Raw genomic sequence first — 27552 nt, 5'->3', positions numbered from 1 at the left:
AGAGTCATGGCATCCCCGGTCATCAACAAATTGAATGACATCTCTGTAAAGACTTAAATTATCGAAAATCAATCTACCAGGTACCCCACCTTTTTGATGAGGCCCTATGGTAGAAGATAGTGTCTGCCTCAATCGTCTCGCTAAGACAGATGCCATGACTTTGTAGTCACAATTCAAAAGAGAAATTGGCCGAAAATTAGAAATTCCAAAAGTCCCGAAGACTTAGGAATTAGCCTGATCGCCGCTTGGCCCTGCGAAGACGTCAGAGTTTCCCTTTCCAGGATATGATTAAACATATCCAAGAAGTGGGGTGCGATCACGTCCCAAAATTCTACGTAAAACTCGTAAGGAATGCCATCGGTGCCAGGGGACTTGTTTGACTTCATTGCTATTAGAGCAGCTCTAATCTCAAGAAGGGAAATTGGTGCTGTTAGGTTTGGGGTTGGCTTAAAGCAATCTCTTACTCCTTCAAGGAACTCAGACCCTGCCAGTATGTCAGGAGAAGGTTGAGTCTTAAAAATTTTTGTAAAATGAGCAACAATTTCTGCTGAAATTTCCTCTTTGGTCGATAAGCAAGTGCCATTGGGGGCAATGATCTTATCAATGCAACATTTTCGATAATTATTCCTGGCACGATTTATGTGAAAAATACTTGCTTCCTCTACATCTGGCCCTTCGAAGCAGCGGGAACGAATCCCACACCCTTTGAGTGTGCTCTCCTCCCAAGACTTTGAAAATTTTCTCAACTGTTGAAAGGCAACCCAATCAAAGGTATCTGCTTCGGCCATTTCCTGTATGCAAGATTGATAGAAAAACTTAGTTTCTCTTATCAGCCTTGCTCTTTGCCTGGAATAATCCACCGAAATGCGCTTGATACCCGGTTTCAGGACACTCTCCCACCAATTTGCTACATTACTTTCCCTAAGAGGATGATTAGCAGATTCCTGAATAAAATTGGTTACATATTTCTGAAAACCTTCTTCTGACAATATTGAAGTATTTAGTTTCCACAATCCGGCAGGTGGTCTGCTACGATTTGGGAGATCAAGATTGCAAGTAAGTGTGGATTGTACCGACTGATGGTCACTAATCGATAAAGACTGCAAACAAATATTTAAAAATCTATCAGCAAACGATCGACTAGCATAAATCCTATCAAGCCTAGAAGAACCATCGTGGTAATGGAAAGTGTGGCCCGGATCACTATGATTTAGCTTTTTCCAGATATCTACCAGATCAAGACCATTAACCATCTCCTTCAAAGCATAGCTAACAACACTACTTGGGACAGGGAGGGATTGGATATTTGCCCTATCTTGGATGTCGTCAACACAATTAAAATCGCCCATCAACACGAAGGGCAGTCGAGTGGTAATCGAGTAGGCAGGAACGGTTTGACGAAGAAAATTGTTTCTCTCATTCCTTACCTGCTTACCTGACGGGGCATAGATATTAATAAACGTAAAACATTTTACGTCAATGGAGATAAGCCTTCCGTCAGGTTCAAGAAGCAGTCGAGAATACTCCAGACCATGTCTAATTAGAATGGCTGTTCCTTTTTGTTGGGACCGACATTTGCTAGCAAGTGGTAACAGCTTTCAATAATTGGGCAAGAGTGAAAGGCTACCTCTTGAAGTCCTACGATATCTAAATTACCGTCCCTGCAGAAATTTAAAAGAATTTGACGTCGCTCGACTGATCGAATACCTCCAATGTTGATAGAAGCGATTTTTAATTGTGAAGTCATGTGTTAGGTTTTTTTAGTACGGGAATGCCTGAAGTGGGTTTCGAATTTTGGGGCGTCAGGGTAGGTTTAAATCGTTTGCTTCGTGGTAACGTGGGAATTTTCAGGGGGTCCTTAGTTTTGTCTGGATCAGTGGTATCAATTTCCCCCGTGTCGGGTTCCATTGATTCCATGATAATTGTCACTGTTTCCTGGTCTTCTGTCTTTGTGTCAGGTGCTGCTATTTTGGATTTTGAAATTGGTTTCAAAGGATTGTCTTTCGGAGGTACAGATGCGGAAGTGGTAGCAGTGTCACATTCCATGGATTCAGTTTCCAAATTATTAGTACTTTCTGAGAGTGAATCTTGCGATTCACTTTCCAGAGGTACCTGGGAAACCATGGAATTTGCTACCACGGGAATTACTACGGGTGTCTGTTTAATAGTCTCTGTCTTTTTAGTCTTTTTGGCAACAGGTTTTTGGACAATGGTGGGTTCCTGGTTTCGTTTCAAAGTTAGGCAGCCGTAGCTAAAGTGTGTCTCTTCGTCGCAAAGTCTGCAAGTGGGCTTTTGTCCCTCATACTTAACCATGGCACGATAACTGCCAATGGTAATGTATGAGGGAATGTTTTTCGTCACCGTCATTCGTACAATCATCCAAGTGGCTAGGACAGGGTATAAAACTTCATCCTCTGCCACCCGATAGCGCTCCCACCGAGCTTCAATTACATTTCCAAATTCCTTAAGACGTGTCTGAACTATTCCCAAGTCTAGGTGCTGTGGAATCCCTGCAATTCGAACAAATTTCTCTTGAATATTGCTATCCCTGATGACTACACTAACTTCTTTCCCTCCAATTCAGTCCTGACGATACCACTGTGTTGGGACAAAAAATTTGAGGTATATGCCTCTGACGTAAACGTAATTCTAGCGACCTGGTTTCTCGTATCTAGCACAGCAACTAGGCCTAAGAGATCCTGAGCATCAACCTTCAAACTACGCACGAAACCATGAACCGTACGCATACTCAATTTCGGGAATTGAACCCCAAAATCAATATCTACACTATTGAGCCACTTGGCAGCCATTGTCCCCTAGACAATGTCAACAAACTGCCCAAAGGGGGGAAGGTCCCCACACACGTAAACAAACACACAAATAAAACAATTTGGGGCAAAACACAACAAAAACAGCTAAACTATACAAAATAAACACTCAAAAACACGAATATAACAACAAAAAGTAATAAAAAATAACAAAAACTCACAAAATGATGGAAAAACGGGAGAACACAAAAAGACGTCTGCATCCGACGCAGCTTAGTAGTCCGCAGCAGCGTAGTTTCGATCTACGGACCTCTGGGTTATGGGCCCAGCACGCTTCCCGCTGCGCCACTCTGCTGTTGCAATTGAATGTCTGCATTACGTTCCAATTACACCTTTCGTAGCATTTTAAATTGTTGTGTTACTAAAATGCATCGACCGGGTAACCAGCATTCTAACACAGAACTATCGATGCAAAATAATGGCAACTACTGCTCCCCTACCAACACGAAATGTTTTTGTATTTTTTGGAGCCTCTTACCCATCAGCAACTTGATTACCATCCGTGCTTTAACGAAAAATTTTTAGTCCGAAATAGTCTCTTTAACTGTCGAAATTTCTTGGCCTCTATAGTATAGGAAAGCACAGAAAGCATCTGCCTAGTATAACTATCTGATTCCGGCGTGTCAATCAAGTTTATCACCAATATTCACTGGGATCTTTCTTCAATATTTACAGCGCATGTTTACCACTATTCTAAAGCTACTCACAAGGTTAATGAAATACACACAATAACTCTAAATTATCTTGAAATCTAAAATATTTCTTAAAAACGAGGTAAAATTATCTTTCTGCCTAACTTTAATGATGTACTACAGATCTCCAAAAACAAAATTAAATGGCGTACGTAGCACTTGCATTTGAATGTTGTGCATTATTTGATTGCAAAACCAAACATTATGTTTCGGATTTCGTGGCGCAATGGTAGCGCGCCTGACTCCAGATCAGGAGGTTGCGTGTTCAAATCACGTCGAGATCAGAGGGTTTGTTCAGCATTTCATGTTTAAATGTATCATTCAATGACGTTAGAGTGACAGCTATTCCAGGGCAATAATCCTTAGACTTTGTGGACGTGTAAACCATTTGACAATTGCATTCAATAATACTTTTATTTCAAATTGCATATTAATGATGCGCAAGTAAGTGGTAGCTTACCAAAAATGTAGTAATGTTAAGAGAAGGTGAAGTTCGCCAACTGCATGTAGCGATATACTTAGGGTTCGTGAAAGTGGTGACGTAACTAGGGAAACTGATTAGTCGCAATTTGTGTTTGTTACGGTCGCCTAGGGGACTTCTTTAAATGAAATGTCAATATTAGACGTAAATGCATCGACCGGGAATCGAACCCGGGCCGCCCACGTGGCAGGCGAGCATTCTACCACTGAACCATCGATGCTGAGAATATTAGTGCTGTTTTATGAATTTATTCGTTACACATCATTTACAACAGTTTGTTTACTGGTATTAATAAATTACTTTTCTTAGTTATTAATTCTGTAAATGTATCGACTTAATATTTCACCTTCGATTTTTTACTAGCAGCAGCGTAGTTTCGATCTACGGACCTCTGGGTTATGGGCCCAGCACGCTTCCGCTGCGCCACTCTGCTGTTGCAATTGAATGTCTGCATTACGTTCCAATTACACCTTTCGTAGCATTTTAAATTGTTGTGTTACTAAAATGCATCGACCGGGTAACCAGCATTCTAACACAGAACTATCGATGCAAAATAATGGCAACTACTGCTCCCTACCAACACGAAATGTTTTTGTATTTTTTGGAGCCTCTTACCCATCAGCAACTTGATTACCATCCGTGCTTTAACGAAAAAATTTTAGTCCGAAATAGTCTCTTTAACTGTCGAAATTCCTTGGCCTCTATAGTATAGGAAAGCACAGAAAGCATCTGCCTAGTATAACTATCTGATTCCGGCGTGTCAATCAAGTTTATCACCAATATTCACTGGGATCTTTCTTCAATATTTACAGCGCATGTTTACCACTATTCTAAAGCTACTCACAAGGTTAATGAAATACACACAATAACTCTAAATTATCTTGAAATCTAAAATATTTCTTAAAAACGAGGTAAAATTATCTTTCTGCCTAACTTTAATGATGTACTACAGATCTCCAAAAACAAAATTAAATGGCGTACGTAGCACTTGCATTTGAATGTTGTGCATTATTTGATTGCAAAACCAAACATTATGTTTTGGATTTCGTGGCGCAATGGTAGCGCGCCTGACTCCAGATCAGGAGGTTGCGTGTTCAAATCACGTCGAGATCAGAGGGTTTGTTCAGCATTTCATGTTTAAATGTATCATTCAATGACGTTAGAGTGACAGCTATTCCAGGGCAATAATCCTTAGACTTTGTGGACGTGTAAACCATTTGACAATTGCATTCAATAATACTTTTATTTCAAATTGCATATTAATGATGCGCAAGTAAGTGGTAGCTTACCAAAAAAGAAAGTAATGTAAAGAGAAGATGAAGTTCGCCAACTGCATGTAGCGATATACTTAGGGTTCGTGAAAGTGGTGACGTAACTAGGGAAACTGATTAGTCGCAATTTGTGTTTGTTACGGTCGCCTAGGGATTCTTTAAATGAAATGTCAATATTAGACGTAAAATGCATCGACCGGGAATCGAACCCGGGCCGCCCACGTGGCAGGCGAGCATTCTACCACTGAACCATCGATGCTGAGAATATTAGTGCTGTTTTATGAATTTATTCGTTACACATCATTTACAACAGTTTGTTTACTGGTATTAATAAATTACTTTTCTTAGTTATTAATTCTGTAAATGTATCGACTTAATATTTCACCTTCGATTTTTTACTAGCAGAGCGTAGTTTCGATCTACGGACCTCTGGGTTATGGGCCCAGCACGCTTCCGCTGCGCCACTCTGCTGTTGCGATTGAATGTCTGCATTACGTTCCAATTACACCTTTCGTAGCATTTTAAATTGTTGTGTTACTAAAATGCATCGACCGGGTAACCAGCATTCTAACACAGAACCATCGATGCAAAATAATGGCAACTACTGCTCCCTACCAACACGAAATGTTTTTGTATTTTTTGGAGCCTCTTACCCATCAGCAACTTGATTACCATCCGTGCTTTAACGAAAAAACTTTTAGTCCGAAATAGTCTCTTTAACTGTCGAAGTTCCTTGGCCTCTATAGTATAGGAAAGCACAGAAAGCATCTGCCTAGTATATCTATCTGATTCCGGCGTGTCAATCAAGTTTATCACCAATATTCACTGGGATCTTCCTTCAACATTTACAGCGCATGTTTACCACTATTCTAAAGCTACTCACAAGGTTAATGAAATACACACAATAACTCTAAATTATCTTGAAATCTAAAATATTTCTTAAAAACGAGGTAAAATTATCTTTCTGCCTAACTTTAATGATGTACTACAGATCTCCAAAAACAAAATTAAATGGCGTACGTAGCACTTGCATTTGAATGTTGTGCATTATTTGATTGCAAAACAAAACATTATGATTTGGATTTCGTGGCGCAATGGTAGCGCGCCTGACTCCAGATCTGGAGGTTGCGTGTTCAAATCACTTCGAGATCAGAGGGTTTGTTCAGCATTTCATATTTAAATGTATCATTCAATGACGTTAGAGTGACAGCTATTCCAGGGCAATAATCCTTAGACTTTGTGGACGTGTAAACCATTTGACAATTGCATTCAATAATACTTTTATTTCAAATTGCATATTAATGATGCGCAAGTAAGTGGTAGCTTACCAAAAATGTAGTAATGTTAAGAGAAGGTGAAGTTCGCCAACTGCATGTAGCGATATACTTAGGGTTCGTGAAAGTGGTGACGTAAAGTATCGTTCAGACTACAGCTCTTTTCTACGTATAACGTATAACGTATAACGTTAAAAGTTTACGTTTGTACTTCGTAAATTTCGCTGCGTTTTTTACGGAGCCATATTTACGTAAATGTGTTCGTAGACTGTTCAGACTACACTGTCAAATTTACGTAGAGTAGGCCTAGGCTAGATTCTGCGGAGATTCTAGCGTCTGCTGTAGATTTTTGTACCTGTTGTAGCTCTTTGTTATATTTATTGATAAAAGTTCTGAGGACGAAACGTTCTTCTTCTGACCAATTTCTTGAAGACCTAAAATAGAATAAGCAATAAACCAAAATAGTTGCAAAAGATTTCATGACATAATATTTACTTTTTGATTTTCTTTATTGGTGATTTTTTGGGGGCGACTTGAATTTGTTAGGGGAATTCTTTTGGCAACTTTAGTAGGCCCCATATTTATTTTTAAAATAAAAATTAAAAAAATTAATTATTAAATTTACAATTCTACACCTGACATATCCCAGAATGAATAAACAGGAGAGAAAACCTGAAAAAACAAAAGAATGTAGACAAGCGTAATAGATTTTGGCTACGTAGTGCGTAGAACGTCCCAAAAACTTATGTAAAAATGAGATCAATCTCATTTTTACGTACGCTCAGTTTTGACTTCGTTTTGACTACGTTTTGAGTTTACGTATTACGTACTACGTAGAGCGTTGTGTCTGAACACTCTTCCGTTCCCAGCTACGTAACTCGGAGCGTAAAAACGTTATACGTAGTACGTAAAACGCTCAAAAAGGCTGTAGTCTGAACGTGGCTTAACTAGGGAAACTGATGAGTCGCAATTTGTGTTTGTTACGGTCGCCTAGGGATTCTTTAAATGAAATGTCAATATTAGACGTAAAATGCATCGACCGGGAATCGAACCCGGGCCGCCCGCGTGGCAGGCGAGCATTCTACCACTGAACCATCGATGCTGAGAATATTAGTGCTGTTTTATGAATTTATTCGTTACACATCATTTACAACAGTTTGTTTACTGGTATTAATAAATTACTTTTCTTAGTTATTAATTCTGTAAATGTATCGACTTAATATTTCACCTTCGATTTTTTACTAGCAGAGCGTAGTTTCGATCTACGGACCTCTGGGTTATGGGCCCAGCACGCTTCCGCTGCGCCACTCTGCTGTTGCAATTGAATGTCTGCATTACGTTCCAATTACACCTTTCGTAGCATTTTAAATTGTTGTGTTACTAAAATGCATCGACCGGGTAATCAGCATTCTAACACAGAACCATCGATGCAAAATAATGGCAACTACTGCTCCCTACCAACACCAAATGTTTTTGTATTTTTTGGAGCCTCTTACCCATCAGCAACTTGATTACCATCCGTGCTTTAACGAAAAAACTTTTAGTCCGAAATAGTCTCTTTAACTGTCGAAGTTCCTTGGCCTCTATAGTATAGGAAAGCACAGAAAGCATCTGCCTAGTATATCTATCTGATTCCGGCGTGTCAATCAAGTTTATCACCAATATTCACTGGGATCTTCCTTCAACATTTACAGCGCATGTTTACCACTATTCTAAAGCTACTCACAAGGTTAATGAAATACACACAATAACTCTAAATTATCTTGAAATCTAAAATATTTCTTAAAAACGAGGTAAAATTATCTTTCTGCCTAACTTTAATGATGTACTACAGATCTCCAAAAACAAAATTAAATGGCGTACGTAGCACTTGCATTTGAATGTTGTGCATTATTTGATTGCAAAACAAAACATTATTTTTCGGATTTCGTGGCGCAATGGTAGCGCGCCTGACTCCAGATCAGGAGGTTGCGTGTTCAAATCACGTCGAGATCAGAGGGTTTGTTCAGCATTTCATGTTTAAATGTATCATTCAATGACGTTAGAGTGACAGCTATTCCAGGGCAATAATCCTTAGACTTTGTGGACGTGTAAACCATTTGACAATTGCATTCACTAATACTTTTATTTCAAATTGCATATTAATGATGCGCAAGTAAGTGGTAGCTTACCAAAAATGTAGTAATGTTAAGAGAAGGTGAAGTTCGCCAACTGCATGTAGCGATATACTTAGGGTTCGTGAAAGTGGTGACGTAACTAGGGAAACTGATGAGTCGCAATTTGTGTTTGTTACGGTCGCCTAGGGATTCTTTAAATGAAATGTCAATATTAGACGTAAAATGCATCGACCGGGAATCGAACCCGGGCCGCCCGCGTGGCAGGCGAGCATTCTACCACTGAACCATCGATGCTGAGAATATTAGTGCTGTTTTATGAATTTATTCGTTACACATCATTTACAACAGTTTGTTTACTGGTATTAATAAATTACTTTTCTTAGTTATTAATTCTGTAAATGTATCGACTTAATATTTCACCTTCGATTTTTTACTAGCAGAGCGTAGTTTCGATCTACGGACCTCTGGGTTATGGGCCCAGCACGCTTCCGCTGCGCCACTCTGCTGTTGCAATTCAATGTCTGCATTACGTTCCAATTACACCTTTCGTAGCATTTTAAATTGTTGTGTTACAAAAATGCATCGACCGCGTAATCAGCATTCTAACACAGAACCATCGATGCAAAATAATGGCAACTACTGCTCCCTACCAACACGAAATGTTTTTGTATTTTTTGGAGCCTCTTACCCATCAGCAACTTGATTACCATCCGTGCTTTAACGAAAAAACTTTTAGTCCGAAATAGTCTCTTTAACTGTCGAAGTTCCTTGGCCTCTATAGTATAGGAAAGCACAGAAAGCATCTGCCTAGTATATCTATCTGATTCCGGCGTGTCAATCAAGTTTATCACCAATATTCACTGGGATCTTCCTTCAACATTTACAGCGCATGTTTACCACTATTCTAAAGCTACTCACAAGGTTAATGAAATACACACAATAACTCTAAATTATCTTGAAATCTAAAATATTTCTTAAAAACGAGGTAAAATTATCTTTCTGCCTAACTTTAATGATGTACTACAGATCTCCAAAAACAAAATTAAATGGCGTACGTAGCACTTGCATTTGAATGTTGTGCATTATTTGATTGCAAAACAAAACATTATGTTTCGGATTTCGTGGCGCAATGGTAGCGCGCCTGACTCCAGATCAGGAGGTTGCGTGTTCAAATCACGTCGAGATCAGAGGGTTTGTTCAGCATTTCATGTTTAAATGTATCATTCAATGACGTTAGAGTGACAGCTATTCCAGGGCAATAATCCTTAGACTTTGTGGACGTGTAAACCATTTGACAATTGCATTCAATAATACTTTTATTTCAAATTGCATATTAATGATGCGCAAGTAAGTGGTAGCTTACCAAAAATGTGGTAATGTTAAGAGAAGGTGAAGTTCGCCAACTGCATGTAGCGATATACTTAGGGTTCGTGAAAGTGGTGACGTAACTAGGGAAACTGATTAGTCGCAATTTGTGTTTGTTACGGTCGCCTAGGGATTCTTTAAATGAAATGTCAATATTAGACGTAAAATGCATCGACCGGGAATCGAACCCGGGCCGCCCGCGTGGCAGGTGAGCATTCTGGAAGAGCTAGCTCGGCAGCGCTATACCAGGGACCTAATTTCCGACAAGAGCCACCAGGGAGTAGTTGCCACTGGCCTCTCCCTGGATTACAAGTCGAAAGACATGGCTCGCCTGGTATCCTGCCGTACGCCCCTCTCCTTCCGCGACTGGAGATATCTTCACAGGGCCCGGCTCGACATCCTTCCTCTTCGGGGGCACTCGTGGTTTGTGCTCACAGGAGCAAGATACGAGTTGCCGCCGATGCGGAAAGGAAAACGAGACCGGGTTTCATGTGCTTAACCACTGTGAAGAAGGTCTCCAGCTCGCCACCTCAAGAGGGAACAACACCATCCAAAAGATCTCTTGGAATGGCTGCTAGTCAAGCAAGGGGACACGACGTCACGATCAAAAATGCCCTACCCGGGCAAAGGTTAAGACCTGATGTTGAATTTCAACTATCCTCCCGGTTCCCGGGTGATGGTTGACGTCGTGGTCTCGCTATGACCAAACAAGGAGTATGGAGAATGCCTACCAGCGGAAATATGATAAATATTCTTCGCATGGGAGGATTCTCCCCCTGGTTGTCGGGTCTCTTGGATCATGGTACCCCAGGAACGACGAAATCCGTTCGATTCTCGGAATCAACGGAAGATCCTGGGCCTAGCCTATCGATTCAAGGCCCGATTGGCAGCGATCCAGGGATAAGGCAATGGATGTGTGCCCATTTCCATCATGGTGCACCAAACCCCGAAGCTGAGGATATCCCCCCTTTCCCGTAAAACCCTACCAAGATTAGTAGATTCTTTCCTCATATAATTTATTTATTTTATTAATTTTTTAATATTTTAAAATGCACCTGACCTACCTCATACATGTTTATTCCCCTTCCGGAAACCCCTCCATAAACTAACCACTGAACCATCGATGCTGAGAATATTAGTGCTGTTTTATGAATTTATTCGTTACACATCATTTACAACAGTTTGTTTACTGGTATTAATAAATTACTTTTCTTAGTTATTAATTCTGTAAATGTATCGACTTAATATTTCACCTTTGATTTTTTACTAGCAGAGCGTAGTTTCGATCTACGGACCTCTGGGTTATAGTCCCAGCACGCTCCCGCTGCGCCACTCTGCTGTTATGAGTTTCTACGGGAAAAGGGGGGATATCCTCAGCTTCGGGGTTTGGTGCACCATGATGGAAATGGGCACACACCATTTCCATTGATCCCTGGATCGCTGCCAATCGGGCCTTGAATCGGAAGGCACCCCAGGATCTTCCGTTGATTCCGAGAATCGAACGGATTTCGTCGTTCCTGGGGTACCATGATCAAAGAGACCCGACAACTAGGGGGAGAATCCTCCCATGCGAAGAATATTTATCATATTTCCGCTGGTAGGCATTCTCCATACTCCCTGGTTGGTCATAGCAGACCACGACGTCGACCATCACCCGGGAACCGGATAGTTGAAATTCAACATCCGGTCTTAACCTTTGCCCGGGGATGGCATTGTTGATCGTGACGTCGTGTCCCTGCTTGACTAGCAGCGACTCCAAGAGATCTTGGATGGTGTTGTGCCTCTTGGTGGCGAGCTGGAGACCTTCTTCACAGTGGTTAAGCACATGAAACCCGGTCTCGTTTTCCTTTCCGCATCGGCGGCAACTCGTATCTTGCTCCTGTGAGCAAAACCACGAGTGCCCCCGAAGAGGAAGGATGTCGAGCCGGGCCCTGTGAAGATATCTCCAGTCTCGGAAGGAGAGGGGCGTACGGCAGGATACCAGGCGAGCCATGTCTTTCGACTTGTCTTCCAGGGAGAGGCCAGTGGCAACTACTCCCTGGTGGCTCTTGTCGGAAATTAGGTCCCTGGTATAGCGCTGCCGAGCTACTTTCCGAAGTCCGCGGACTGCCTTGACTGGGCTTACGGAGACGTCATCGGCGACAATTCTTATATTTTCATCGCCGGATACATCAATCCGCACTCCCAGTCGTTTGGCAGCTTGGCGGGCAAGAGTCCAAAGATTGGACCCTGCCTCCGCGTACCTCAGTCTGTAGAGCCCCCATCCACGGATCCCGAAAGATATTCCCCAACTGGCAACACTCCTGGATGCTCGTTTCTGAACCCTCGCCGGATGGTTTCATGGAGCTGCTCTCGACATATGTTCCTCACTGTAGGGTCTCTACAAGTGAGGAGCTGAGCAGCCCTGGCGATGGTCCAGATATCGGCATCATCAGTGAGGCGGTATGTTCCTAGGCCCCCAACCCGCCGGTCCGCTTAGAAAAACGGGACCGTTGCGTGATTGGGAAGGTTGCAAAAAGGCCTAAGAACTTCCTACACTCAGTGTCCAGTTGGGTGAGGCAGTCTTTCAGGACCCGACCCGAAGCGAGGTGATGGGAAAGGGAAGGTAGAAGGTGGCTACGGAAAATCTCAAGTTTTTGCCATGTTGCGAGGTGGGAGGCGGCAATCTTGTCAAGGTTAGGGATAAGGTCAGTGGGAGGACGAAACCGCAATTTCCCTTCCGATCGGTGTACCAAGATATGTCTCTTGGTCGTCTGGTCCCAAGCACCGAATGGGTTGAGTACCGATTCGGCACAGAGCCTCAGACGGCTTGCCTTTGTCAATGACCAAGCAAGCACACTTCCCGGCGTTGAATTGCAGCCCTAAGGTGTCAGCGGTGAGGGATAAAATGTCTAAAATATTTTGGAGCTCGTCAGGAGAATTTGTAACCACGGCAATGTCGTCAGCATATGCCGTGGTCTTGACGAGTGAGCCAAATAAAAAAAATCCAGGGTTGATATTGGACTTTCCGGCCCTGACGAGGGGCTCGGAAGCCAGATTAAAAATAGGGGCGCTAAGAGCGTCACCCTGACGAACACCTGCTGTTGGGGAAATACGAACAGATTCTTTCTGAACGGCAAAATCCATCCGATTCCCCAAGTAAATGTCCGCCAGGATGCGCCGAAGGTCGTCTGGTATCGGAAGAGAAGCAAACAGCTCTCCAAGAACGGCGTGAGGAACAGAACCAAACGCATTGCACATGTCTAGCCATGCTATAGACACATGCCTCGTTTGGTCCTTGTCTCCTCGACAACGGTCTGCAAGAGCTGTGTGTGCTCCTGGATACCATGGACCCCCGGGAGGAAACCCTTTTGCTCGGGAGATAACCAGCCAAGATCTGAGGCGACCTCTGTGAGTCTCTGGCTGATTACTCCCGAGAACAGTTTGTAGATGGTCGGAAGAAGGGAAATTGGCCTAAAGTTGGAATAATCGCTAGTGTCCCCTTTCTTAAAGATGGGGACTGTTCGCGATATTTTCCAACAGTTAGGAATTCCAATCTTCCAAACTATTCTACAAACTGTTTCCAGCAAGATGCAGTCGGGGTCGAGGGCTCTTAGATGTCGATATTCTAGGCCATCGACCCCTGGTGATGTATTTGTAGCCCGGCGAAGTTTAGCCTCAAGCTCTTTTTGGCTAGGCGCACGATTGATGAAGTCCATCTGGTCCCTTGATGGATGGGACCAGTCGCAGGTGTCGTAGAGTACCCTCGCACTCTGGCACTGCTGCGAAGGTAGACTCGAGCGGTGGTAAGTCCTCTCGAGGTATTCCTCCGCAGCTTCAACAGTGCCATCGTACGAGGGTGAACGATCTCCGAGCACCTCTCGAACGGCTCTTCTTGGGTAGATATTGAAAAGCCGTTGAATCTTCCTCGCTTCGTAGGCCTTGAGCTTGATCTGTCACCGGGCTCTCTGCATCTGCCGGTTTTGGTTTCTTTTTCTACCATTAGGGTTTCCTCGGGGTTTTTCAGGGCTAGGGTCTTCTAAAATCTGTGCTTTGGGGAGCCAGTCAGCAATGCAACGTTCGAGGACGCCTTCAAGATCAAGAAGGGTCTCGCAGCTCAGAAAAGCAGGTACCCAGAGACAAGCGAAATCGCCGCCTCTTTGGCTTTGCTCTTCTGAGCTGTCTTGGCTGCATCTTCGAACATTTTGCTGACTGGGGAAAAAGGGTTGGGTCTCTTGAGTGGGATCAGGTTGGGGCCCTTCCGGAGCTACAGGTGGTGGATAAGAAATTTCTTGTAGAGGGAGTTTGTAGAGCCAACAAAAATTTTGTGTATTAAAAGATGTGGTGAACTCCCTCTCAAGAATTAAAATGGGGCTTTGGGTAAAATTTGCTGGAGATTGGGCATTACCAGGCCCCTCCTCTTCGATCGCCGGCATTCCCATCACGGATAACTCTTGACGCTCATCTTCTGTGACAGCGATCTCCTCTTGGAAGGTCGCTACCACAGAAGAATCCCGAACAGAGGTATCTGCGTTGAAAAACCGTGGCGACCGGATGGAGGGTGATTGCTGTGGTGCTGAGTGCAATCTCTGGTAATGCCCTTTTAGTGTAGGGCCATCTCCAGCAAATCCACACACTCCGCATTCCCAATATTTAACTAGTCCTAGTGTGTGGGCTGTCTCTAGGTGTCTGTGGATACTACCCATAGCTCTGGTGTTAGTTGCCAAGGTAGTCCACTCACACCTAGGACACTTCGTGGGTTTCCCAGGGTATTTTAAAATGATTTTGTCCCCTTCAATTCTGGAAGGGGAAAACGTGGGGAGAGAAGAGTGAGCGGGATTAGGAGACCCCTGCGAACCATCCATTGCAGATGCAATGGTTAGTTCGAGGGATTGGCGGAGAATACTGGAGGAAAGGGACTCAGTACAAGGTTTTGCATGTCTGCCGGCTGAAATAAACGAATTAAATTCCTTTTTACAGCCAAGGCAAACATACTGGGTGGTGTACTGAACCCCTCTCCTAGAATGTCTTTCTTTTATGTGTGTCTCCGCCAATTGTCTCTTGCGATCCCCAGACCAGGGACCGCTACCTCGCTCACCTTGAAGGGAAATGGGAAAAAAAAATTTAAAAGAACGGAAAATGAGTTGAAAAATGAATATAAATAAACAAGTAGAATGGAATATTAACCCCAGATCAGGAGGATGCGTGTTCAAATCACGTCGAGATCAGAGGGTTTGTTCAGCATTTCATGTTTAAATGTATCATTCAATGACGTTAGAGTGACAGCTATTCCAGGGCAATAATCCTTAGACTTTGTGGACGTGTAAACCATTTGACAATTGCATTCAATAATACTTTTATTTCAAATTGCATATTAATGATGCGCAAGTAAGTGGTAGCTTACCAAAAATGTAGTAATGTTAAGAGAAGGTGAAATTCGCCAACTGCATGTAGCGATATACTTAGGGTTCGTGAAAGTGGTGACGTAACTAGGGAAACTGATTAGTCGCAATTTGTGTTTGTTACGGTCGCCTAGGGATTCTTTAAATGAAATGTCAATATTAGACGTAAAATGCATCGACCGGGAATCGAACCCGGGCCGCCCGCGTGGCAGGCGAGCATTCTACCACTGAACCATCGATGCTGAGAATATTAGTGCTGGGTTGGGGAATACCCAGTTGGGGAATATCTTTCGGGATCCGTGGATGGGGGGCTCTACAGACTGAGGTACGCGGAGGCAGGGTCCAATCTTTGGACTCTTGCCCGCCAAGCTGCCAAACGACTGGGAGTGCGGATTGATGTATCCGGCGATGAAAATATAAGAATTGTCGCCGATGACGTCTCCGTAAGCCCAGTCAAGGCAGTCCGCGGACTTCGGAAAGTAGCTCGGCAGCGCTATACCAGGGACCTAATTTCCGACAAGAGCCACCAGGGAGTAGTTGCCACTGGCCTCTCCCTGGAAGACAAGTCGAAAGACATGGCTCGCCTGGTATCCTGCCGTACGCCCCTCTCCTTCCGAGACTGGAGATATCTTCACAGGGCCCGGCTCGACATCCTTCCTCTTCGGGGGCACTCGTGGTTTTGCTCACAGGAGCAAGATACGAGTTGCCGCCGATGCGGAAAGGAAAACGAGACCGGGTTTCATGTGCTTAACCACTGTGAAGAAGGTCTCCAGCTCGCCACCAAGAGGCACAACACCATCCAAGATCTCTTGGAGTCGCTGCTAGTCAAGCAGGGACACGACGTCACGATCAACAATGCCATCCCCGGGCAAAGGTTAAGACCGGATGTTGAATTTCAACTATCCGGTTCCCGGGTGATGGTCGACGTCGTGGTCTGCTATGACCAACCAGGGAGTATGGAGAATGCCTACCAGCGGAAATATGATAAATATTCTTCGCATGGGAGGATTCTCCCCCTGGTTGTCGGGTCCCTTGGATCATGGTACCCCAGGAACGACGAAATCCGTTCGATTCTCGGAATCAACGGAAGATCCTGGGGTGCCTTCCGATTCAAGGCCCGATTGGCATCGATCCAGGGATCAATGGAAATGGTGTGTGCCCATTTCCATCATGGTGCACCAAACCCCGAAGCTGAGGATATCCCCCCTTTTCCCGTAGAAACTCCCTACCCAGTAGATTAGTAGATTCTTTCCCATATATTTTATTTATGTAATTTTAGTAATATTTTAAAATTCACCCACCTCATACATGTTTTTTCCCCTTCCGGAAAACCCTCCATAAACTAACCACTGAACCATCGATGCTGAGAATATTAGTGCTGTTTTATGAATTTATTCGTTACACATCATTTACAACAGTTTGTTTACTGGTATTAATAAATTACTTTTCTTAGTTATTAATTCTGTAAATGTATCGTCTTAATATTTCACCTTCGATTTTTTACTAGCAGAGCGTAGTTTCGATCTACGGACCTCTGGGTTATGGGCCCAGCACGCTTCCGCTGCGCCACTCTGCTGTTGCAATTGAATGTCTGCATTACGTTCCAATTACACCTTTTGTAGCATTTTAAATTGTTGTGTTACTAAAATGCATCGACCGGGTAACCAGCATTCTAACACAGAACCATCGATGCAAAATAATGGCAACTACTGCTCCCTACCATCACGAAATGTTTTTGTATTTTTTGGAGCCTCTTACCCATCAGCAACTTGATTACCATCCGTGCTTTAACGAAAAAACTTTTAGTCCGAAATAGTCTCTTTAACTGTCGAAGTTCCTTGGCCTCTATAGTATAGGAAAGCACAGAAAGCATCTGCCTAGTATATCTATCTGATTCCGGCGTGTCAATCAAGTTTATCACCAATATTCACTGGGATCTTCCTTCAACATTTACAGCGCATGTTTACCACTATTCTAAAGCTACACACAAGGTTAATGAAATACACACAATAACTCTAAATTATCTTGAAATCTAAAATATTTCTTAAAAACGAGGTAAAATTATCTTTCTGCCTAACTTTAATGATGTACTACAGATCTCCAAAAACAAAATTAAATGGCGTACGTAGCACTTGCATTTGAATGTTGTGCATTATTTGATTGCAAAACAAAACATTATGTTTCGGATTTCGTGGCGCAATGGTAGCGCGCCTGACTCCAGATCAGGAGGTTGCGTGTTCAAATCACGTCGAGATCAGAGGGTTTGTTCAGCATTTCATGTTTAAATGTATCGTTCAATGACGTTAGAGTGACAGCTATTCCAGGGCAATAAACCTTAAACTTTGTGGACGTGTAAACCATTTGACAATTGCATTTAATAATACTTTTATCCCTGAGGGTATATATGTATATATACTGAAGGACTTTAACAATTTTAGGGTGTGGGGTATAGGGGGTAGGGTAGTAGTAGTAGATCTCAGAAGGTTTAATGTCCATTATGTATTTCCATATACGTTTCTTCCCTGAATGACCAATCGTCCCCAAATTTTGTACAAAATTCTGTCAAAATTTGATACGTGGTATAGTAGCTTTTTCATTTGATTCTATTACAGTTTTAAAAAAATAATTTGCGTAATTGTTACCTAGCTGGTTGCCGAATCCTAGGCAGTGAATTTGATTTTGTTTGCGTAACCTTACAACTGTCAATGCATTGCAGTCAGTGCAGAAGGCTGTATAACAGTCACTAAACAGTAAGTGTTTTCTTTAACAAAATGTTTTAAGCAGTAGATTTTTATATATTTTTTTATATTGCAGTAGTAAACGTGCTGCCAGAACGGAGACTATGAAAAAGAAAGTTACACAGCGGCGACAAGATAACTAATTTTAGATGCTATATCCACATGTATGTGTGTTATAGCTCAGCGGTAAGGTGTTGGGCTCATAACACTAAGATCAATGGATCAATACTCTTTAAAACGCAAAATTTATTTAGTTTTTTCCTTTTTATGCGTATATTTTGTTAAATTTTTAAGTCGCTTAGTATGTCTTAAACTTAAACTATCCTAAGTAATATTTATATGGTTACATTCCCTGAAATTGCTTTTACAAGACAATTCAATTTGTTGTCTTTTTTGAGGAAAAATCTTCATCTAATTCACGATTGCATTCTCATTTTTTTTTACATAAGTCCCCGTGTTGCTAATTCCGGACAGTATACTGCTGCAGATGATGTAAAATTAAACTGCTATTCATACTAGTCGCATTATGTCAATAACAGCGTAGTGGTAAGGGGTTGCGCTGGCACCATTAAGTTTAATTGTTCAATACTCATGCGGAAATAAAACATTTTTTCTTCATGTCATTGTTTTCTAATTTTTGGAAAATTTTTTTAAGTCGCTTGATAGGTCTTAAACTTACATTATCCTAGCCAATATTGATATGGTTAGATTCCCAGAAGTGTATTAAAAAAACTATTGCATTCGGTAGTACATTTTTGTATAAAATTCTTCAAATTCGTTATTGCATTTTAATTTTTTTACATAAGCTCCCGTGCTGCTAATTCCGGACAGTAGACTACAGCAGATGAACACTATAAATTGATTGAAATTTAGAAATCTTGGATCCAAAATCTGTTTATCTTTGGCCCACGTTACATGTCTATAGACAATTTTTTTTTCAAAAAAATTGCCCGAAGGACATTACCGAAGGAATCTTGTTTCAAATTGCATATTAATGATGCGCAAGTAAGTGGTAGCTTACCAAAAATGTAGTAATGTTAAGAGAAGGTGAAGTTCGCCAACTGCATGTAGCGATATACTTAGGGTTCGTGAAAGTGGTGACGTAACTAGGGAAACTGATTAGTCGCAATTTGTGTTTGTTACGGTCGCCTAGGGATTCTTTAAATGAAATGTCAATATTAGACGTAAAATGCATCAACCGGGAATCGAACCCGGGCCGCCCGCGTGGCAGGCGAGCATCCAACCACTGAACCATCGATGCTGAGAATATTAGTGCTGTTTTATGAATTTATTCGTTACACATCATTTACAACAGTTTGTTTACTGGTATTAATAAATTACTTTTCTTAGTTATTAATTCTGTATATGTATCGACTTAATATTTCACCTTTGATTTTTTACTAGCAGAGCGTAGTTTCGATCTACGGACCTCTGGGTTATAGGCCCAGCACGCTTCCGCTGCGCCACTCTGCTGTTGCAATTGAATGTCTGCATTACGTTCCAATTACACCTTTCGTAGCATTTTAAATTGTTGTGTTACTAAAATGCATCGACCGGGTAACCAGCATTCTAACACAGAACCATCGATGCAAAATAATGGCAACTACTGCTCCCTACCAACACGAAATGTTTTTGTATTTTTTGGAGCCTCTTACCCATCAGCAACTTGATTACCATCCGTGCTTTAACGAAAAAACTTTTAGTCCGAAATAGTCTCTTTAACTGTCGAAGTTCCTTGGCCTCTATAGTATAGGAAAGCACAGAAAGCATCTGCCTAGTATATCTATCTGATTCCGGCGTGTCAATCAAGTTTATCACCAATATTCACTGGGATCTTCCTTCAACATTTACAGCGCATGTTTACCACTATTCTAAAGCTACTCACAAGGTTAATGAAATACACACAATAACTCTAAATTATCTTGAAATCTAAAATATTTCTTAAAAACGAGGTAAAATTATCTTTCTGCCTAACTTTAATGATGTACTACAGATCTCCAAAAACAAAATTAAATGGCGTACGTAGCACTTGCATTTGAATGTTGTGTATTATTTGATTGCAAAACAAAACATTATGTTTCGGATTTCGTGGCGCAATGGTAGCGCTCCTGACTACACACAATAACTCTAAATTATCTTGAAATCTAAAATATTTCTTAAAAACGAGGTAAAATTATCTTTCTGCCTAACTTTAATGATGGACTACAGATCTCCAAAAACAAAATTAAATGGCGTACGTAGCACTTGCATTTGAATGTTGTGCATTATTTGATTGCAAAACAAAACATTATGTTTCGGATTTCGTGGCGCAATGGTAGCGCGCCTGACTACAGATCAGGAGGTTGCGTGTTCAAATCACGTCGAGATCAGAGGGTTTGTTCAGCATTTCATGTTTAAATGTATCATTCAATGACGTTAGAGTGACAGCTATTCCAGGGCAATAATCCTTAAACTTTGTGGACGTGTAAACCATTTGACAATTGCATTCAATAATACTTTTATTTCAAATTGCATATTAATGATGCGCAAGTAAGTGGTAGCTTACCAAAAATGTAGTAATGTTAAGAGAAGGTGAAGTTCGCCAACTGCATGTAGCGATATACTTAGGGTTCGTGAAAGTCGTGACGTAACTAGGGAAACTGATTAGTCGCAATTTGTGTTTGTTACGGTCGCCTAGGGATTCTTTAAATGAAATGTCAATATTAGACGTAAAATGCATCGACCGGGAATCGAACCCGGGCCGCCCGCGTGGCAGGCGAGCATTCTACCACTGAACCATCGATGCTGAGAATTTTGGTGCTGTTTTATGAATTTATTCGTTACACATCATTTACAACAGTTTGTTTACTGGTATTAATAAATTTTTTTTCTTAGTTATTAATTCTGTAAATGTATCGACTTCATATTTCACCTTCGAGTTTTTACTAGCAGAGCGTAGTTTCGATCTACGGACCTCTGAGTTATGGGCCCAGCACGCTTCCGCTGCGCCACTCTGCTGTTGCAATTGAAAGTCTGCATTACGTTCCAATTACACCTTTCGTAGCATTTTAAATTGTTGTGTTACTAAAATGCATCGACCGGGTAACCAGCATTCTAACACAGAACCATCGATGCAAAATAATGGCAACTACTGCTCCCTACCAACACGAAATGTTTTTGTATTTTTTGGAGCCGCTTACCCATCAGCAACTTGATTACCATCCGTGCTTTAACGAAAAAACTTTTAGTCCGAAATAGTCTCTTTAACTGTCGAAGTTCCTTGGCCTCTATAGTATAGGAAAGCACAGAAAGCATCTGCCTAGTATATCTATCTGATTCCGGCGTGTCAATCAAGTTTATCACCAATATTCACTGGGATCTTCTTTCAACATTTACAGCGCATGTTTACCACTATTCTAAAGCTACTCACAAGGTTAATGAAATACACACAATAACTCTAAATTATCTTGAAATCTAAAATATTTCTTAAAAACGAGGTAAAATTATCTTTCTGCCTAACTTTAATGATGTACTACAGATCTCCAAAAACAAAATTAAATGGCGTACGTAGCACTTGCATTTGAATGTTGTGCATTATTTGATTGCAAAACAAAACATTATGTTTCGGATTTCGTGGCGCAATGGTAGCGCGCCTGACTCTAGATCAGGAGGTTGCGTGTTCAAATCACGTTGAGATCAGAGGGTTTGTTCAGCATTTCATGTTTAAATGTATCATTCAATGACGTTAGAGTGACAGCTATTCCAGGGCAATAATCCTTAGACTTTGTGGACGTGTAAACCATTTGACAATTGCATTCAATAATACTTTTATTTCAAATTGCATATTAATGATGGGCAAGTAAGTGGTAGCTTACCAAAAATGTAGTAATGTTAAGAGAAGGTGAAGTTCGCCAACTGCATGTAGCGATATACTTAGGGTTCGTGAAAGTGGTGACGTAACTAGGGAAACTGATTAGTCGCAATTTGTGTTTGTTACGGTCGTCTAGGGATTCTTTAAATGAAATGTCAATATTAGAAGTAAAATGCATCGACCGGGAATCGAACCCGGGCCGCCCGCGTGGCAGGCGAGCATTCTACCACTGAACCATCGATGCTAAGAATTTTGGTGCTGTTTTATGAATTTATTCGTTACACATCATTTACAACAGTTTGTTTACTGGTATTAATAAATTACTTTTCTTAGTTATTAATTCTGTAAATGTATCGACTTCATATTTCACCTTCGAGTTTTTACTAGCAGAGCGTAGTTTCGATCTACGGACCTCTGAGTTATGGGCCCAGCACGCTTCCGCTGCGCCACTCTGCTGTTGCAATTGAATGTCTGCATTACGTTCAAATTACACCTTTCGTAGCATTTTAAATTGTTGTGTTACTAAAATGCATCGACCGGGTAACCAGCATTCTAACACAGAACCATCGATGCAAAATAATGGCAACTACTGCTCCCTACCAACACGAAATGTTTTTGTATTTTTTGGAGCCTCTTACCCATCAGCAACTTGATTACCATCCGTGCTTTAACGAAAAAACTTTTAGTCCGAAATAGTCTCTTTAACTGTCGAAGTTCCTTGGCCTCTATAGTATAGGAAAGCACAGAAAGCATCTGCCTAGTATATCTATCTGATTCCGGCGTGTCAATCAAGTTTATCACCAATATTCACTGGGATCTTCCTTCAACATTTACAGCGCATGTTTACCACTATTCTAAAGCTACTCACAAGGTTAATGAAATACACACAATAACTCTAAATTATCTTGAAATCTAAAATATTTCTTAAAAACGAGGTAAAATTATCTTTCTGCCTAACTTTAATGATGTACTACAGATCTCCAAAAACAAAATTAAATGGCGTACGTAGCACTTGCATTTGAATGTTGTGCATTATTTGATTGCAAAACAAAACATTATGTTTCGGATTTCGTGGCGCAATGGTAGCGCGCCTGACTCCAGATCAGGAGGTTGCGTGTTCAAATCACGTCGAGATGAGAGGGTTTGTTCAGCATTTCATGTTTAAATGTATCAATCAATGACGTTAGAGTGACAGCTATTCCAGGGCAATAATCCTTAGACTTTGTGGACGTGTAAACCATTTGACAATTGCATTCAATAATACTTTTATTTCAAATTGCATATTAATGATGCGCAAGTAAGTGGTAGCTTACCAAAAATGTAGTAATGTTAAGAGAAGGTGAAGTTCGCCAACTGCATGTAGCGATATACTTAGGGTTCGTGAAAGTGGTGACGTAACTAGGGAAACTGATTAGTCGCAATTTGTGTTTGTTACGGTCGCCTAGGGATTCTTTAAATGAAATGTCAATATTAGACGTAAAATGCATCAACCGGGAATCGAACCCGGGCCGCCCGCGTGGCAGGCGAGCATTCTACCACTGAACCATCGATGCTGAGAATATTAGTGCTGTTTTATGAATTTATTCGTTACACATCATTTACAACAGTTTGTTTACTGGTATTAATAAATTACTTTTCTTAGTTCTTAATTCTGTAAATGTATCGACTTAATATTTCACCTTCGATTTTTTACTAGCAGAGCGTAGTTTCGATCTACGGACCTCTGGGTTATGGGCCCAGCACGCTTCCGCTGCGCCACTCTGCTGTTGCAATTGAATGTCTGCATTACGTTCCAATTACACCTTTCGTAGCATTTTAAATTGTTGTTGTGTTACTAAAATGCATCGACCGGGTAACCAGCATTCTAACACAGAACCATCGATGCAAAATAATGGCAACTACTGCTCCCTACCAACACGAAATGTTTTTGTATTTTTTGGAGCCTCTTACCCATCAGCAACTTGATTAACATCCGTGCTTTAACGAAAAAACTTTTAGTCCGAAATAGTCTCTTTAACTGTCGAAGTTCCTTGGCCTCTATAGTATAGGAAAGCACAGAAAGCATCTGCCTAGTATATCTATCTGATTCCGGCGTGTCAATCAAGTTTATCACCAATATTCACTGGGATCTTCCTTCAACATTTACAGCGCATGTTTACCACTATTCTAAAGCTACTCACAAGGTTAATGAAATACACACAATAACTCTAAATTATCTTGAAATCTAAAATATTTCTTAAAAACGAGGTAAAATTATCTTTCTGCCTAACTTTAATGATGTACTACAGATCTCCAAAAACAAAATTAAATGGCGTACGTAGTACATGCATTTGAATGTTGTGCATTATTTGATTGCAAAACAAAACATTATGTTTTGGATTTCGTTGCGCAATGGTAGCGCGCCTGACTCCAGATCAGGAGGTTGCGTGTTCAAATCACGTCGAGATCAGAGGGTTTTGTAACGAAGGCCTACAAATATATTTACTCAACATGCCCAAATTTTATGATCTTATGTTACTCCCTTTTTCATTTATGATATCCACCTTTCTTCTTATGTTAACGTTTGCAATTCGTATCGTATTTCCTGTTTACTTCCTTGAAACATTGTTTGTCAATTCGGAGATGAAGTCATCAACGCTTTTAGCTGACCTCGATGAACACCTGCAACTGATGCGCATATCGCACAATAAATAAACAATCAGTTGATTGGTTGCTTACACGTCACCATCAACCACTTAATAAAACATCTCTTGATTGGTTGCTCGTGCCGAGTTGCGACAGGCCATCAGCGTCTGTGACCACTCCCGAAATGCGAGGTTTCGTGATGAACCCACATTTCCGACAAACAGAGTCGTTCGGCAACTTCCACAACGTTTAGACGCGGAAACTCTGTCGGTGCAAATTCTTGAATTTGCTAGAGTCTTCTCACAGTTCTGAAACGTTTAGTAGTCGAATTGCTCAGTGTTAATTTCTCCGCTTCCTATCGTTTTACCAACGCGCGCTCCCGTAACGCTCGCGCTACATCGGTAAGCTTCCAAATTGTCCTTATTTCGTTGGCCATTATGGTCTGGCTCGTTATTCCCTTTCTTGTCATATTGTATGTCCTTTCCCGTGTAATTCTTATGGCCTTAGTCAAGTAAAATACATGTCTATCATTGTGGGTAATTCGCCTCCGAGTTCACTTAAATTCCAATTCGAAACAACATTTAATTCTTTGTAATACTTTACCCCCAAGGGGATGTATTACATAATGGTGGCAGCGCTTTTTGAACTCAACCACAATGAATGATGATGTCTTTACTGGCGGGTCTAGAATTCAACGAACTCCCATACAACCCAGTGTGCCCCAAATTAACGTTCCCCGGCCGAGTGAGCCAACTGTAGCTAGATCACTTAATTTCGATAAGTTGCATGCTGAACCCGTTTCTTTCGTTGTAAGTACACAACCATCTAGAGTTAGTTCTCAGTTAAGTAAGCTTAGGTCTAACGGTGCGTACGAAGCCGTAGCTCGTCTTGATCTTGTTTCCAGACGGAAACCCAGAGGTAGTTTTGCCTCTGGAACCGTTTCAGAGGAGCGTTCACCCTCTATTTTTGCTAGAATTGCTGCGCGTATTTCTCCAGCTAAGTCTCCTCCAAAAGTTTCGCCTAAGTCTAGTTCAGTAGCAAAAACTGTGTTAGGGTTTTTCACGAGGAACTCCCCGAATGGAAAATCAACTGAACCTGAGCCTACGACATCTATTCGACAAAATCAAGAACAATCAACAGAAGATATTCCAGCCCAAAACGAGCCAGCTTCCGTACCTTATCCTTGCGATCAAGAGCCTGAAGGAGAGAGAAGCGGACTTTCAGTCGACCGATCCGAAGACCTGGGTACAGCTAATTTGGTTGATTCAAGACATCCGTCCATCGAACCACTATTTACCCGAAACGAATCCAACGACAGTGTGGACAGAACCAACGATTCTGCTGAGACATCTGACGTCGATCCTACAGGTGAAACTACACGCACAGGTGAAGAAAACAACCCAATCGGAAGCCCAAGCGTCCGTGCTGACATCGATCTTCATATCACATGCGAGACAATTCCTGATATTTCTGCTGAGTCAAATTCACTGCATCACGGAACTGCAAGGCGTGACACCACAGAAACACGAGACAGTCCTAGCCTCTTTTCAGAATTTTGGAACTTCAATCAGACACCGAGAAATACGCTACCTACATCTAACGTACGAAGTGAGAGAGTTATCCTCCCACTTGGAAGTGCAGCTACTGACCCATCAACAGTCGTTCCTGATAGACATCCGCAACTTAATCTTCTACCTGCGGGAGCTACGCCTGCTGACTCCGCTGGAACCGCTAATTCCGGAAATCAACTCGTTGCTGAGGAAATTGGACAACTTCCCGGGAGCAGTCAACCCGAACAACGTGCAGTTGGCGGAGGAGATCAAACAAACACTCTCCCAAATCAAGGTCCGATTGCAACGATTCCTACCATCCCATACGGCGGAGGACGTATCTCAACAACCCGCGGCCCAACAACCAGCACACCGTCAAGAGGAGAGGACCGTTCGCCGTCCACGACAGGTGCGATTCGCCGACCACCGCCCTATTCGCTTCTCCCGTCGTCGATGTTCGACCAGACGCCCACGCGTACTGATTACACCACCCAGGAGCGTCGCAGACGTTACAGCGAATCTCGATCGTCTACGAGCAGCATTTCAACACAATCTCACAATTCAAGACAGGAGAGCTTAAGAGCGCAAGAAACAAATCCTAAGAACATGGCTCAATGTCCTTTCCCTAGTAGAGCAGCTACAGCTAGAGATCTTGATGATTTCCAGAATAATCAGCATACCTTTTCCCGTTTGCAGTTACTTCCTTCGTTTTCCGGAAGTCCACTTACGCGTTTCGACTCTTGGCTAGAATCTTTCGAAGCTATAGTAGACACATCAGGATGGTCAGGAGAGAAAATTGTCAAAATGCTTCGTGCTAAGTTAACAGACAGAGCTTTTTCCGTAATTCAGGCCATTTTGAAAGATCTTCCGCATGATTATGATTCGGTCAAAGAAGCTTTGCTCGATCATTTTCACGGTGACGAAAATGTTGACTTATATCTTAAGAAATTTAATAAAGCTAAGCGTAAGCCAGGCGAGAAAAACGTTGATTATGCCCTTCGACTTCAGGAAATTTTCAAGCGTGCATATCCTGTAGCTCACTCTGAGAAGTCTTTTGCAATCATTTTAATGCAGAAATTTATTGAAGGCTTAGATTCCAAACTACAGACGAAAGTTAAGTATAAGGACTTTAAGGATTTTGGCGAACTAGTTACTTCAACACGGACGTATGCTAGTAGACTAGAAGCGTTAGAAACAGATCGTGAAAGGCAGGAGTTTATTCGGTCTTTTGATGGCACACATGGCACCAATAGCGCAGAATTGACAGAGCTTAAGCAAATGATAGTAGATCAGAAAGAAATGATGATGAAGGCAGTGGCTAACGTTCACCATGAAGACAAGCCTGTTGTGGAAAAGAAAACTGAAAGTGAGCAGATTAGG

The 27552-nt window shown here is 41.8% G+C and overlaps 15 non-coding genes across 15 annotated transcripts; 6 read left to right on the top strand and 9 right to left on the bottom strand.

Annotated features, from left to right (window-relative positions):
* Positions 1 to 3732: 3732 nt before the first annotated feature.
* On the top strand, positions 3733 to 3804 carry Trnaw-cca. Its single transcript has one exon. It is a non-coding gene; the product is annotated as a tRNA-Trp (tRNA).
* Positions 3805 to 4150: 346 nt separating this feature from the next.
* Trnag-gcc lies at positions 4151 to 4221 on the bottom strand. Its single transcript has one exon. It is a non-coding gene; the product is annotated as a tRNA-Gly (tRNA).
* An 821-nt stretch (positions 4222 to 5042) lies between these two features.
* On the top strand, positions 5043 to 5114 carry Trnaw-cca. Its single transcript has one exon. It is a non-coding gene; the product is annotated as a tRNA-Trp (tRNA).
* A 346-nt stretch (positions 5115 to 5460) lies between these two features.
* On the bottom strand, positions 5461 to 5531 carry Trnag-gcc. Its single transcript has one exon. It is a non-coding gene; the product is annotated as a tRNA-Gly (tRNA).
* Positions 5532 to 7577: 2046 nt separating this feature from the next.
* On the bottom strand, positions 7578 to 7648 carry Trnag-gcc. Its single transcript has one exon. It is a non-coding gene; the product is annotated as a tRNA-Gly (tRNA).
* An 821-nt stretch (positions 7649 to 8469) lies between these two features.
* Trnaw-cca lies at positions 8470 to 8541 on the top strand. The gene has a single exon. It is a non-coding gene; the product is annotated as a tRNA-Trp (tRNA).
* A 345-nt stretch (positions 8542 to 8886) lies between these two features.
* Trnag-gcc lies at positions 8887 to 8957 on the bottom strand. Its single transcript has one exon. It is a non-coding gene; the product is annotated as a tRNA-Gly (tRNA).
* Positions 8958 to 9778: 821 nt separating this feature from the next.
* Trnaw-cca lies at positions 9779 to 9850 on the top strand. The gene has a single exon. It is a non-coding gene; the product is annotated as a tRNA-Trp (tRNA).
* Positions 9851 to 15580: 5730 nt separating this feature from the next.
* Trnag-gcc lies at positions 15581 to 15651 on the bottom strand. The gene has a single exon. It is a non-coding gene; the product is annotated as a tRNA-Gly (tRNA).
* Positions 15652 to 17594: 1943 nt separating this feature from the next.
* Positions 17595 to 17666, top strand: Trnaw-cca. Its single transcript has one exon. It is a non-coding gene; the product is annotated as a tRNA-Trp (tRNA).
* Positions 17667 to 19548: 1882 nt separating this feature from the next.
* On the bottom strand, positions 19549 to 19620 carry Trnai-uau. The gene has a single exon. It is a non-coding gene; the product is annotated as a tRNA-Ile (tRNA).
* An 824-nt stretch (positions 19621 to 20444) lies between these two features.
* Positions 20445 to 20516, top strand: Trnac-aca. The gene has a single exon. It is a non-coding gene; the product is annotated as a tRNA-Cys (tRNA).
* Positions 20517 to 20861: 345 nt separating this feature from the next.
* On the bottom strand, positions 20862 to 20932 carry Trnag-gcc. The gene has a single exon. It is a non-coding gene; the product is annotated as a tRNA-Gly (tRNA).
* A 1238-nt stretch (positions 20933 to 22170) lies between these two features.
* On the bottom strand, positions 22171 to 22241 carry Trnag-gcc. Its single transcript has one exon. It is a non-coding gene; the product is annotated as a tRNA-Gly (tRNA).
* A 1238-nt stretch (positions 22242 to 23479) lies between these two features.
* Positions 23480 to 23550, bottom strand: Trnag-gcc. Its single transcript has one exon. It is a non-coding gene; the product is annotated as a tRNA-Gly (tRNA).
* Between the last annotated feature and the right edge of the window lie 4002 nt (positions 23551 to 27552).

This window comes from Daphnia magna, unplaced genomic scaffold, assembly GCF_020631705.1.
Source record: "Daphnia magna isolate NIES unplaced genomic scaffold, ASM2063170v1.1 Dm_contigs189, whole genome shotgun sequence".
NCBI classification, from domain to species: Eukaryota; Metazoa; Arthropoda; class Branchiopoda; order Diplostraca; family Daphniidae; genus Daphnia; species Daphnia magna.
Note: the sequence above shows the minus strand (reverse complement) of the source record. Positions and strands in the feature narration are given on the sequence as shown.